This window comes from Peromyscus leucopus, chromosome X (assembly GCF_004664715.2).
Source record: "Peromyscus leucopus breed LL Stock chromosome X, UCI_PerLeu_2.1, whole genome shotgun sequence".
NCBI lineage: Eukaryota > Metazoa > Chordata > Mammalia > Rodentia > Cricetidae > Peromyscus > Peromyscus leucopus.
The window spans coordinates 24,429,010-24,441,604 of record NC_051083.1 but is presented as its reverse complement, the minus strand read 5'-3'; positions in this window follow the sequence as shown (position 1 = coordinate 24,441,604).

Genomic DNA, 12,595 nt, shown 5'->3' with positions numbered 1-12,595 from the left:
GAAAAAAAAAAAAAACTTTGCTCCTTTCACAACTGCCCATGTGCTAGTGGGCTCAATAGAAAGTATTATTGCACTGAGACAGAATTAGGAATGTATCAGGTGTATTGGAGAGTAATATGAGAAAAAAAGAGAGAGCCCAGCAGGATTTGGCAAAGGAACCTCCCAGACTGTGAAACTGATTTGGCAACATCTCCATCAACTAACAGGATGTATCAGAGCTAAGACTGGCATTAGAACAGATTTGTGTTGGCCATAAATAGCCAGGGACTTTACTCATTCCTTGACCAGGAAACACTGTCAGAAGAGCATAACCTTGGATCAAAATCTGAGACTGTCAGGGCTGAAAAAACAGCTCAGGGTTATTATGTTGTGTATCGGCTGCTTATCAAGGATCCAGGTCCAATTTCTAGCATCCATTTGGCAGCTCACCAGTGTCTATAACTCCAATTCCAATGGATCCAACACCCACTTCTTGCCTCCACCAGCACAAGGCACACATGTTTTCAACAGACATACACGGAGGCAAACACTTATACAAATAAAAAATAACAAAATAAAACTTTGCTCACTGCCCTGAGGCTTCCCACATGGGAGACACATGAGGAACCAACTCAGACACATAAGGAACAACCCATAAATGTGATCATGTCAATACTGAGGACATATTTGATGAATGGGAGACAGAAACAGAGAAACAAATGCTTCCTCCTATTTTGACTCCTGGAAGGAAAAGCCTAGAAAACATACATTCTCTAAGACTCTCCCAAAGATACCCCAGCATCAAGCTGCAGATTCCCATAGTGCCAGACAAGTCATCAAGTCACATATCTCTTAGTTCTCTTCAAAGTGTCACTCCCAAATACACGACCTACACATATATCTTTGCCTCAGCCTCCTGAATAGAAGACACTAACTCCATAACTGATTGCACCACTGGAATTCCTAAATCCAACTCTTCCTGAAATAACCTCCTCAGATTTCCTAATTCCTTCAGATAATTTTTTTTCTGTCTTCTGTGTGTATGTTAAAACCATCTTGAGGCCTGGTGGTGGTGGTGCATGCCTTTAGTCCCAACACTTGGAAGGCAGAGGTAGGTGGATCTCTGTGAGTTGGGTTTTGAAATTTGAAACCAACATAATTCATTGACCCAACCTCATTTTCCTCCATCCTCACCTCACACCAACCTCCATCTTCCATATGTCTCTCTACTCTTATAGTCAGCACCAATCAGATGAAATAAGCTCATCGATTCCTCCTCATCTGTCTCCTCCAATATGTATGAGGATGCATCTCAACCTGATTGTGCCTTTGCATCTAAAAGGCTTCTCTTGTAAGTAGTATATTGAGTTTTCACTGGTTTGCAGGACCTTCAACTACATCTAAATAAGAAGCAAGTCAAAAGTTCTGGGGATATTTTTTCTAGTCGAGTATAATTCCTTACTACCATCCAAATCTTATGCTTATACCCACAGATAAGTGTAGGTACCACCTCTCATCAAAGAAGCGTCTCTTTACAGAAAATGAAGACATAACAGAAAATACAACTGGACATAATGGAGTGATCAGCAGATCTTGGAGATCCCAGCCCTAACCGATACACTTACATCACAATTCTTGCATCTCTGGATCAGGTACACTGAGCAAGAGAGAGCTGAAAGATTGTAAGAGCCAGAGAACCAGGAAGTCTGCTGTGAAACAATTTCTCTTAGAAACAGTTGCATAAACAAAACCAGACAACAGTGTTATCAATGGACATGTTAACATGAAAGGGGGAAAATTTCACAGGGACCCATCTGTGACAAATAACTATAGTCAACTAATGACTGCTGAGTGAAGGAAATTAACTTCTCCCAGGAATGAACCTCCTTTTATTAGTTGTCCAGTGTGTAGTGGTCAGCCTGAAAGCATATACACACAACAAAATGGACTCAGCTTATTGTAAATACATATTTGTGTATACACATACATGCATATATGTATGTAATAATAATAACCAAAGAAAAAGAGGCTATTGACCTGAGGGTGGCATGTATGGTAGCTAGAAGAGGCTGGAGGGAGAAAATTGATGGGAGAAGTGATGTAATTATATTTCAATTAAAAACATCTTTTACCAAAGTTCTAGGGCTGGACCCAGATACAGGTTGGGAAGACACTCTTCAAATCAAAAGCTTAGATACAGTTATTGAAAGATTGTAAAACCAAGAAGGCCAAGGCTAGAGACCTGCTGGCCTCATATTCAGGCATAGGAGGCAGACACTGCTCATTGTTACTTTACATAGAGTTTGTTGCCTAGGCACAAAAATATTTAGCAGCCAAATAGCAAGAGCCACTGTAAGTGAAAAAGTGACCTGCTCCAGAAAGTGACCTGCTCTTCCCTACAACGCTAATTTTACCTGATAACCACATCAGTCTGGGCACTGGCAAGAATCTAAATCTTGGGGTACAAGCAACCAGTCTAGCATGTCTAGCCCTGTCTCTGAACTTAGAGCTCTCCTCTGAGAAATTTCTCATCAGCAACAATCAGATCCCTAAAGGCTGCTGTTGAAAAGGGTAGGACAACCAGGGTCTGTAGTCCATATTGCCACCAAAGGCCTCATAGATGTCTGGGGTCTGGCTGCAACCTGTAGTCATGAGGGCATCCGAGGGCCATGCTGCCACCAGGGACATCCTGATCTGAGTGGTCACACTGTCACCAGCGGCCAAGATGTCATCCAGGCCAGGGCAGCTGCAGAGAGCCATTCTGGTCTGTGGCCCTACAGCAGCCAAGGTCTGAGTTGATGTCCTGGGCTCCTGTTGTCACTGAGGGCCATGGGGAGGATGAGGGTCTGGTTGACCACCTTGGACCATATTGGTGCCGCCCAGGGCCATGCTGATCTGGGTGGCTGGTGCTGTGACCTGGAGCCATGGAGACATCTGAGCACAGGCTACTACCTAGGACCATGTCAGGGTCCATGGCCCTGTGGAGGCCAAGGTCTGAGATGGTGTCCATGGCCCCAGTTGCCACCAAGGGCTCTGTGGATGCCTAGGGTCTGGCCTGCCACCTGGGACTATGTTGATGCCCAGGGGGCCATGCTGCTGCTGGGGCCGGACTCACCTGAGGGGCCTATGTTGCCACCCAGGCCATGGTGGCATCTGGCCCTGAACTGCAGCTGAGGACCATGTCTGAATTCAAGGTCCTAGTGCATCTGGGGTCTGTAGTGGTATCCATGGCCTGAGTTAGCACAGGGGTCATTGGAACCATGCTGTGCTGAGCCAGCCCCACCCTTCACTGAACCTAGGATAGCTGGTCCTGCCCTCACTGGATATTGCAGTAGGAGAGCTGGCCCTACCTCTCAGGCGAGAGCTCAAAGTCATACTCGGGAAAGATGGCCCTACCCCTCACCACAAGCATGCACTTCACCTGGGAAGCACACTAGAGCTGACTCTGTTGTCAGGAACACAGCTAACCCCCGCTCCCCTTATATGTCCCCTACAGCAGTAGACAGAGGGGGCTCTGCACCTTGCCTGGGCAAAAGAGTAGAGCGACCCTGGCTATATGAGTGAAGATGTGGCTCTGAGGGCCCAAGAGCAGGAGAACTAGCTCCAGCTCCTTGCTGTAGGCTGCATTGGGTGAGCTAGCCTAGGCAGTGCTGGAGAGGTCAACTGAGTAGTGACAATGAGAGAAAGCTAGTGAGCTGACTAACCCACCTACCCTCTACCTCTGTTGCTTTCACACCCTCAGGCCCAGAACCAGGGCTATGAGTTGGCTTACCCCAACATCCACCCCATCTAAGAACTGTTGGAGCATGTGAAGGGACAAAGCTACAGATCCAAAACAACCGGATCTTCATGACACAGGACAACAATAGCATGTCCAAGAGGAGCCCCAGTGAGAGCCCATTGTCAATGGTGTAGCAGAAACCAGAGGTATGGAGCCAGACCAATGACTCATGGCAATGAACACTTGCAAGTAAAGACGAACAGACTAAAGGGTAACCTGTGGGTCTCAACAGGCTACACCACAGCTCCCTCAACAAAATAATTACGCTTCCTCTCCTCCTCTTCTTCTTCCTTTTCTTCTTCTTTTTCTTCTTCTTGGTTTTGGTTTTGGTTTGTCTCTGTTTGGTTTTTTGTTTTTCTTTTAAATTTGTTTGGGGGAGGTTGCAAGGGCAGAGGTGGATGCGAGCAGACAAGGAAATAAGTGGGATTGGAATGCATGATGTGGAATTCACAAAAAACCAATTAAAGTAAAAATAAATAAACAAACGAACATTTTTTAAGTGAAAAAAGAATAAGATAAGCAAAAAAAAGAAAAAAAAGAAAAAGGTAAGAATGTGCTTTGAGAAATCTTGGAAGACAAACAAAATAAAAATCAAAACCAAAAAACTTCTGTCCTCTTCCCAGACCCAGATCTCTCTCTTGTTATCTTAAGTTCCCCCATTTTCTATTTAAAACCCTCTGTTTCTAGTAGTTAAACGACTCCATGGCAGAGAAGAAGGCAGAAAAGGTATTCATTCCTAAGTTAGTGCATAATTAAGTAATCCAAGATAATGGCAGGGGTGAATATGAGCAAAATACACTGATACCCATGAATGAAAACATCCAAATGAAGAAACAAACAAAAGAACGATAATAGAGAAAAATGTCAAAGGACACTTGATAGTTCATCCTGACTTTGCAATCATGCTCAAAAGAAAAGAGGACAAGAGCAGACACTCTATAACCTGCCTTAGAGCAGACAGGCCAACAGGTAACTAAAGGAATATATAATAGGGGGGTCAGCAGAATAAAGCAGGAGGCGGCATCTCATTTTTCAGGAGGTTTCTAATGACATTTCTAAGACAGAGAAGAACACTTGCTGGAAGACAGAGGTTGCCACTGTGAGGAAAGACAGTTGTTTGTTTTTTGTTTTTTGGGTTGTTTTTTTTTTTTTTTAGTTTGACTAGAAAGGCATTTTGTCTTACCCAACATATGTATATAGCAAATACCAGATGGCTAGCTTGTGCAGCACACAGTTCCTGACATGCAAAACTTCAGATGTTGGAGTTCACTGGTCTTTTGTTCTTTCCAAACATACTGCTTCTAATATTTATCTTGGAGGATTATATAGTAAAAGACAAAATAAACTCATTGTTCACCATTGCCAAAACACAGGTTTGCCCAGGTGAAACTCTATATCACCAAAATAAATAGAATGTGATCTGTTGTACAGCAGTTTGGCAAAATGGTGCACTCTGGCAAGATGTTTGGCAATGTACATGAAGGACAGGAATGAAACTTCAAAGGACAATGGGCAAGAGCCTTCCTTTTGGCTCCCCACTTTTAGGTATCCCTTTGACTTACCTATGAATTTTCAGAGTGATGATGAGCAGCAGTACATGTTTCTAAGCCTGTATGTATTAGCTTTAGAAATATCATAGATGTAGGCTGGACGGTGGTGGCACACGCCTTTAATCCCAGCACTCGGGAAGCAGAAGCAGGCGGATCTCTGTGAGTTCGAGGCCAGCCTGGTCTCCAAAGCAAGTTCCAGGAAAGACACAAAGCTACACAGAGAAACCCTGTCTAAAAAAAAAAAGTCATAGATGTGGTTCAGTGACTAAAAACATGTACTGCTCTTCCAGAGGACACACGTTCGATTCCTAACACTTACATCAGATGATTGACAACTACCTGTAACTCCTACTCTGGGGAAATCCAATACATCTGGCTTCTGAATGCATGTACACACACTTAAAAATAATAAAATAAGTTTTAAAACTTTAAAGACAGACTAGCTTGGTATGAGGGTGTGTCAGATGGTCTTCACTGCTGTCATCATTGTGACTTTGAAGAAGCACACAGTTTGCCAAGCCAAAAAAAACCTATTTAAATATCTGTTATGCAGGGCCAGAGTCTAGAAAACTATGGCCTGTGGTCTAAATATAACCTACAGCTTGTGTTTTTGTAACCCAAAGACATTGCTGTTAGCACTACGATTTAGAAGGCTAATCAGGCATCCCTTTTATCTGCCTCTAGCCCAGACGCTGCTTCCCAAACTGGTGAATGTTGTTCAAAGGGCTGAGCTGGTCACCATGTATACATTGATGCCACTGCTATTGACAACTTCTGGGTACCAAGCAGTCTAGGATCCTTCTGGCTAGCTACCAAGTTGAATGGCACAGATCTCCAGCAGATATACTAGACAGTGGGTATCACCAGGGCAGAGAGTAAAACTGATCTGGGTTAGTCCTCCTAACCCTGCTTACCACCTGCCCATCCTGGAGCCAGACCCCAGTCCTATGAGCACTGTTCTTCCTGAGGAAGTCTATGTAACATGGCAACTCCTTTTAGGACCAACCATCTAAGGCAAATGGAACAGAGTACAGCAAGACTTTTCCCCCTCAATAAACCAGAACCCACACAACCTCCTCTGTGTTACTTTTGGGCAAGAAAATCCCCAAATACTTGTTATTTGCCCTTTCACACTAAATTTTGGGATCACACCAATATGAATTTCTACAAAACACTATCCAAATAGATTAATCATTATGATTGGGGAACCTGGGGGAATTGAAACTTTGAGAGTTTGTGCTGAGAAATCAGAGGCTCACTGATTTAGTCTGCATTCAAAAGAGTGATATAAGTCTTAGATCTGTAGACCAGAACACATACACTCCTGAGAGTTGCATTGTGTCATCTGCACACCAAGCTCAGTTATATGGGGTATGTGAATGCCACCTACTGGGCACAAACAGCCTCAATGCATTGAAAAGCATCATTCTTACTACAAAACCTAGAACCAACTACCAGCTAGCAGCACTGCTTGCACTGGGTCACATTGTTGCTACAGCTGGCTGAAGGGCTTGAGGCTTAGTGACAGGTATTCTCAAACGAAGTAAACTTCTCACTCAGGGCAGAGCAGTTTTCTAGTCTCTTTGCTATGGAGCTGTTCTGGGCACCGTAGAATGTTTCTCATATCTCTGCCCTCTTCTTGTACATCAAGTTGAGGAATGAGCTCTCAAAAGATCAGTCCAAGTCCCAAGCCCCAGCATCTGTAAGTGTGAGCTTATTGGGAAATAGCATTTGTCTTTGCAGATGTAATTACATTGAGGATCTTGGGATGAGCTCATCCTACACTGAGGGAGGGTCTGAAGTCCAGTGACAGGTGGATTTCTATAAGAATAGGAAGGGGATAAAATACAAGAAAGAAGGCCATGAAAATTTAGAGCCAGAGATTGGAGTGATGCTTCCACATGCCACGGAATAAATACTAATGACTGCTTATGGTCATGAGAGTCTAAGAGAGGACCACAGGAAGGAGTCTCTTTTGATTCTCTGATAAATACAGCAATATCAAGAGACCAGTGCATAACACTAAGATGCCAATAGCATTCTCCTCCAAGGTGACAATAAAAACTCTCCCCAGGTACTAATAAATGCCCCTTGAGAAGCAAGATGGTCCCAGGATTTAAAAAATGTTGTGCTGTCATTATACCCTCTAACCTAAAAAAAAAGGAACTTGTGATGTCTGTGAAAATTCCCTAGTCATCTGATCACCTAGGCAGCAGGGTAAAACAACCAACATGAAGACAAGCTCAAACTGTAACAAAACTGGGGAAGCAGAAACACAGAAACAGTTACTGTCTTCTTCATTGATGGGGCCTCTCTTCTGAACCACTCAGGGTAAGCAGGCACTCCTTTTAATCCTTTTTGGATTACTAAACATTAAAAAGAATTCTTATCTTTGCCTCTTTGCAAGGTAGAGGTCCTGGAAAAAGAAAGGAACCTAGGACCATCAGAGAGAGGTCCACACTCATACAAGCACAAAGAAGACAGGGATGTGGGGGACAGAGAGACAGAGATAGAGACAGAGAGATGGAGAGACAGAGGGTGAGATCGAGACAGACTTGCAGACAGAGGTAGACAGACAGAGATGGACAGAGACATTCAGAGAGATGGAGATACAAATGAACAGAGACATACAGAGAGATAGAGAAAAAGAGACAAATAGAGACAGACAGACTTACAGAGAGACAGAAATAGACAGACTTACAAAGACAGAGACAGATAGACAGATAGGAGAGACAAACAGAAGGAGAGACAGAAAGACATAGACAGACAGACACAGACTTACAGACAGACTTACAGAGACTGACAGACAAAGACAGACAGAGATTGAGATAGACAGACAGGAGAGACAGAAACAGACATACAGAAACAGACAAACAGAGATAGACAGACAGAGACTGAGATAGACAGACAGGAGAGACAGAAACAGACAAACAGAAACAGACAAACAGATAGACAGACAGGAGAGACAGAAACAGACAAACAGAAGCAGACAGAGATAGACAGACAGACAGATACAGGCAGACAGAAAGAGATAGAAACAGACAAACGATAGACAAAGACAGACAGACAGAGATAGAAATGGAAAGACAGACAGACAGAAGGAGAAGCAGACAGACAGACAGAAACAGGCTTACAGATAGACCGAAAGAGACAAACGGAAATGGTAAGACAGACAGGGATGGAGAAACAAAGAGAGAGAGACAGACAGAGATAGACAAGACAGACAGAGATGAATGGACAGAGACAGACAGAGATGGAGAGACAGAAACAGACAGACAGATTGACAGGCATAGACAAACAAACAGAGACAGGGATAGACAGACAGACAGAAGAGACAGAGAAAGACTTATAGGCAGACAGACTTCAGACAAAGACAGAGACAGAGATAGACTTACAGGCAGAGAGATGGAAAGGCAGACAGAAGGAGATAGAGAGACAGACAGAGACAGAAATAGACAGGGGAGACAGACAGACACATATAGACAGAGATAGACAGACAGTAGAGACAGACAGACAGACTTACAGAGACAGATAAACAAAGACAGACAGAGACAGGCAGACAAAGACAGACAGACAGGAGAGACAGAGGTAGGCAGAGAGATAGACAAACAGACTTACAGACACAGACTTACAGAGACAGACAAACAGGCAAGGACAGACAGACAGACAGGAGAGACAGATACACAGAAACAGACAGACAGACACATATAGAAAGAGACAGACAGGAGACACAGACATATAGACTTACAGGGACAGACTTACAGACATACAAAGACAAAGACAGACAGACAGGAGAGACAGACAGAGGTAGGCAGAGAGATAGACAGACTTACAGAGACAAAGACAGACAGGCAGACAGGAGAGACAGAAACAGACAGAGACATATAGACAGAGACAGACAGGCAAGAGAGACAGACAGAGATAGACAGAGAGATAGAAAGACAGAGAGACAGAAATAGAGACAGACTTACAGAGACAGACAGAGACAGAGATAGACAAGAGAGAGAGACAGAAGGAGAGAAGACAGACAGAAACAGATAGGCAGACAGAAACAGACAGAGTTAGACAGGAACAGAGGCAGACAGACAGACTCTCTCATCAAAAGCTTGTGTCCAAGAGAAAGCGCAATAGTTAACCTTAACATAGAGGTTGATCTTGATGTTGCCTCCTGACTCTTGGTCTCTTCCACTGCCAAAACACTGTTCAACATTGTAAGTTCAACACTATTTCTGAGAACAAACTTGAGTCATTTCCAAAAAGACCATAGCAATATCATTACTGGTTAGAAGTGTGGCTTGGGAATGATGTTGTCTGATTTCACAATACAGCTTGGCTGTACATGAGTCATGTGGCCCTCCATAATCCATACAACCTCTGCAACTCTTAGCCTCTCATCTGTAAGATGTGGGGGCTATGGTTGCACTCACCTCAGAGTGAGGATTCCCAAGTTAATGAATGTAAAAGTTGCTTAGTCGACAGCTTGACTGACATAGGAAAGCATTCAAGAAAGATTATTTAGAATGAAGCATATTCATGAGTTAGATAATCAATTTGGTGAGTATATGAACTATTGTTGCTGATGTTTTGAAAGTACTTACCAGAGGAAAAAACAAAATCTTAGCATTTCAAGTGCCACAAAATAAACCATGTTCAAAAAGAGAATTTTTAAACCGTCTGGATAGAGGATCATCCACCAAAAAGAGTGCAAATGATCAAAAGCAGCACTTAATCCTGAAATAACTGCACCACAATCAGCAGGTGCCATCAACCGCCAATTTCTCACCAGCAATAGTCTACCCTGCACCTCTCTATGTGTGAGGTCAAGTCTCTGCCCTGAGAAGCCACCAGCTGATTAATGAGAACAAGCCTCAGAGAGTAGTCAACCCAGATGTGACTTGCTTATACTTTATCTACAAAACTTACTCCTGAAACCAGCTGAACAAAGACAGCTAAACATAAACATAGCAATTATAGTAGATCCTCAAAAGGCAGTGTAAAAATACATAATTTAAAAATATTGGACATGTATTTGTTCCATAATGCTGCTGTGACAAATTACTACAGGAGGAGTAGGTTAAAACAACACAAATTTATTACCTTACAGTTTTACAAGTCAGAAGTCAGGAGGGACTAATATCAAGGGTTTGGCACAGTGACATTCTCCCAAAGACAGAAATTCCAATTGAACATACATCTAATCTAAGATGGTCATAGTTATGTTGCATAGGGGATTACCCCTTCCAGTTATGTGAGCATCAAGACTGTGGTTGAAGTCTTTCTTCTAGTGTATGAATACAGAGAACTAAATGTGTGCAGAGGTCAGGGAGAAAATGTCACTAGAGTCACAGTGAAGGGTGGCTAAGGAAGCACATGAAAAGTCCTGATCTAGAGAACTTGATCAGCTTACCTCTGATAAAGTGAGAGTCTTGCCAGAGAAGAGATTCTCAGGGGCTAGATAATGAAAGCACAAAAGCAATTTGGCTGTCTCAACAGGATATGGGAATCCTAGGCTTATAGCGCTATACCAATCAATGTCTGAAGGGAGCTAATAGGACACAGCCTACTGTCTCTTATTGGAGAAAGGACCTTGAAATATGTGTTCTATATTTTTTTTCTGTTTCCCCCAGATGGCCACAGCAGCAATGTGCTGGATCACAGCCCCTTTGAGAGTTGTTTGCCCTCCCTTCCCTGCTTCATTTCTCCCCTACTTTCTCATGTTCTGGCATCACATTCTACATGATTAGCTTGCACTTAGCTCTTTGTCTCAGCATTTACTATTGGGAAAGCCTAGATGGAGACAGTTCCCTCTTTGTATCAGCCCTAGCCTCTGTCACAGGAACACAAAGAGACTAAAACACTCTCCTGGTACCTGCCACTAGGGAGTATAATACCCACTTGCAGATGGACAAGTGACAGCCAGTGAAGGAAGTAAAGGAAAGTAGAGACCTGAAATTTTCTAGGATTCAAGACACAACAATATATCCCTATGAAGGGCAGACATGGGGCTGCTCTTCCTATTTCCCCTTTACCTTATGCGCCATTCAACCCTAGATAGAAGCTAGCATACTTTAATATCTCTTGTCTTAATTCAACCTTAATCTTGGTTCATAGTCACAAATACTTTTAGTTCATACAAATATACAGTGTTACAAAGTTTTAGACTGAGGCAAACAGGAAAATGATCTATTCTCTGCCAGTGGTATGAACAAATGTTCCAAGTGGGCAACATCACCACCAACAAAGACACAAAATCCTGATTTATAGTGCCTATCAATTTCTATGATGTAAACATTACTGTTGTGGCTCATTGCAACCTAGTACTCTGACATAAGATGGCTCGCAGAACTCTTACATATTTAACTAGCTGTTGTGAGCTGCGATAGCTGGCCTCGTCGCACTACTGCCCAGCCTTCTAAGACTTTGTACTGGAAATAACTTCCCACTCTGGGTAGATCATTTACTGGATTAAACTGACTCCTGTGGAAGAACTAATTGAGTACCACAGACTCAATCAATAATGAGCAGGCAAACAGACAACTGGAAAGTCTCCTTCACAGTCCTTTGAGGCCTAGGCTGATACCAGAGCTTCTGTCTTCAACCCATGACTTCAAATGTCATTCTAGGTCCTTTCCATTCTTGCCCCAAAGAGGAAGGCTGTAAAGGATTACAACAGAGTTTGTGAGCATCAATTTTTGTTTCTATATCATCGATTAAAACCAGCACATGGGTACACCTATCTGCAAAGAAAGCTGGGAAATGTAGGGAATCTGTGAGCCCAGAAAGATGAGAAGAACATGGATTCATTGAGTATGTACTTTCTCTGCCACAGTCATATTTGTATGGCACAGTGTTGATGCTGTGTCAGCTACTGTGTTCAGCAAGTTTGTGTGGATGGATGAATTCACATATTTTATAGATGAGCAAACAAAAGCTCTGTGATTTGCCCAAGGTAGCATAACTAGGAAGTAGGAGAGTCTGGACTCAAAATCATGTCTGTCTTATAACAAAATTCATCAATATACATAAGTTTCATCTAGCTTCACCTTTGTAAAGGTGGGTGCCAGAGACAATGTGACTTTAAGTCAGAGTCTTAATAAAGTCATTCCCCTTTTGCAAGGCTATTTCTCAGTCTTGTCTCTTCATACCTTTAGTCTCAAGAGAGGGAGTGAGGTGATTGTTTTTGCAAATGAGCCTACTAACCCTAGTTATCAGAAATGATATAGTTTAGTGAATAGAGATTTATTTAACCTTTCTACAGTGAGTTAAAAGCCAACCTGAGAAATGT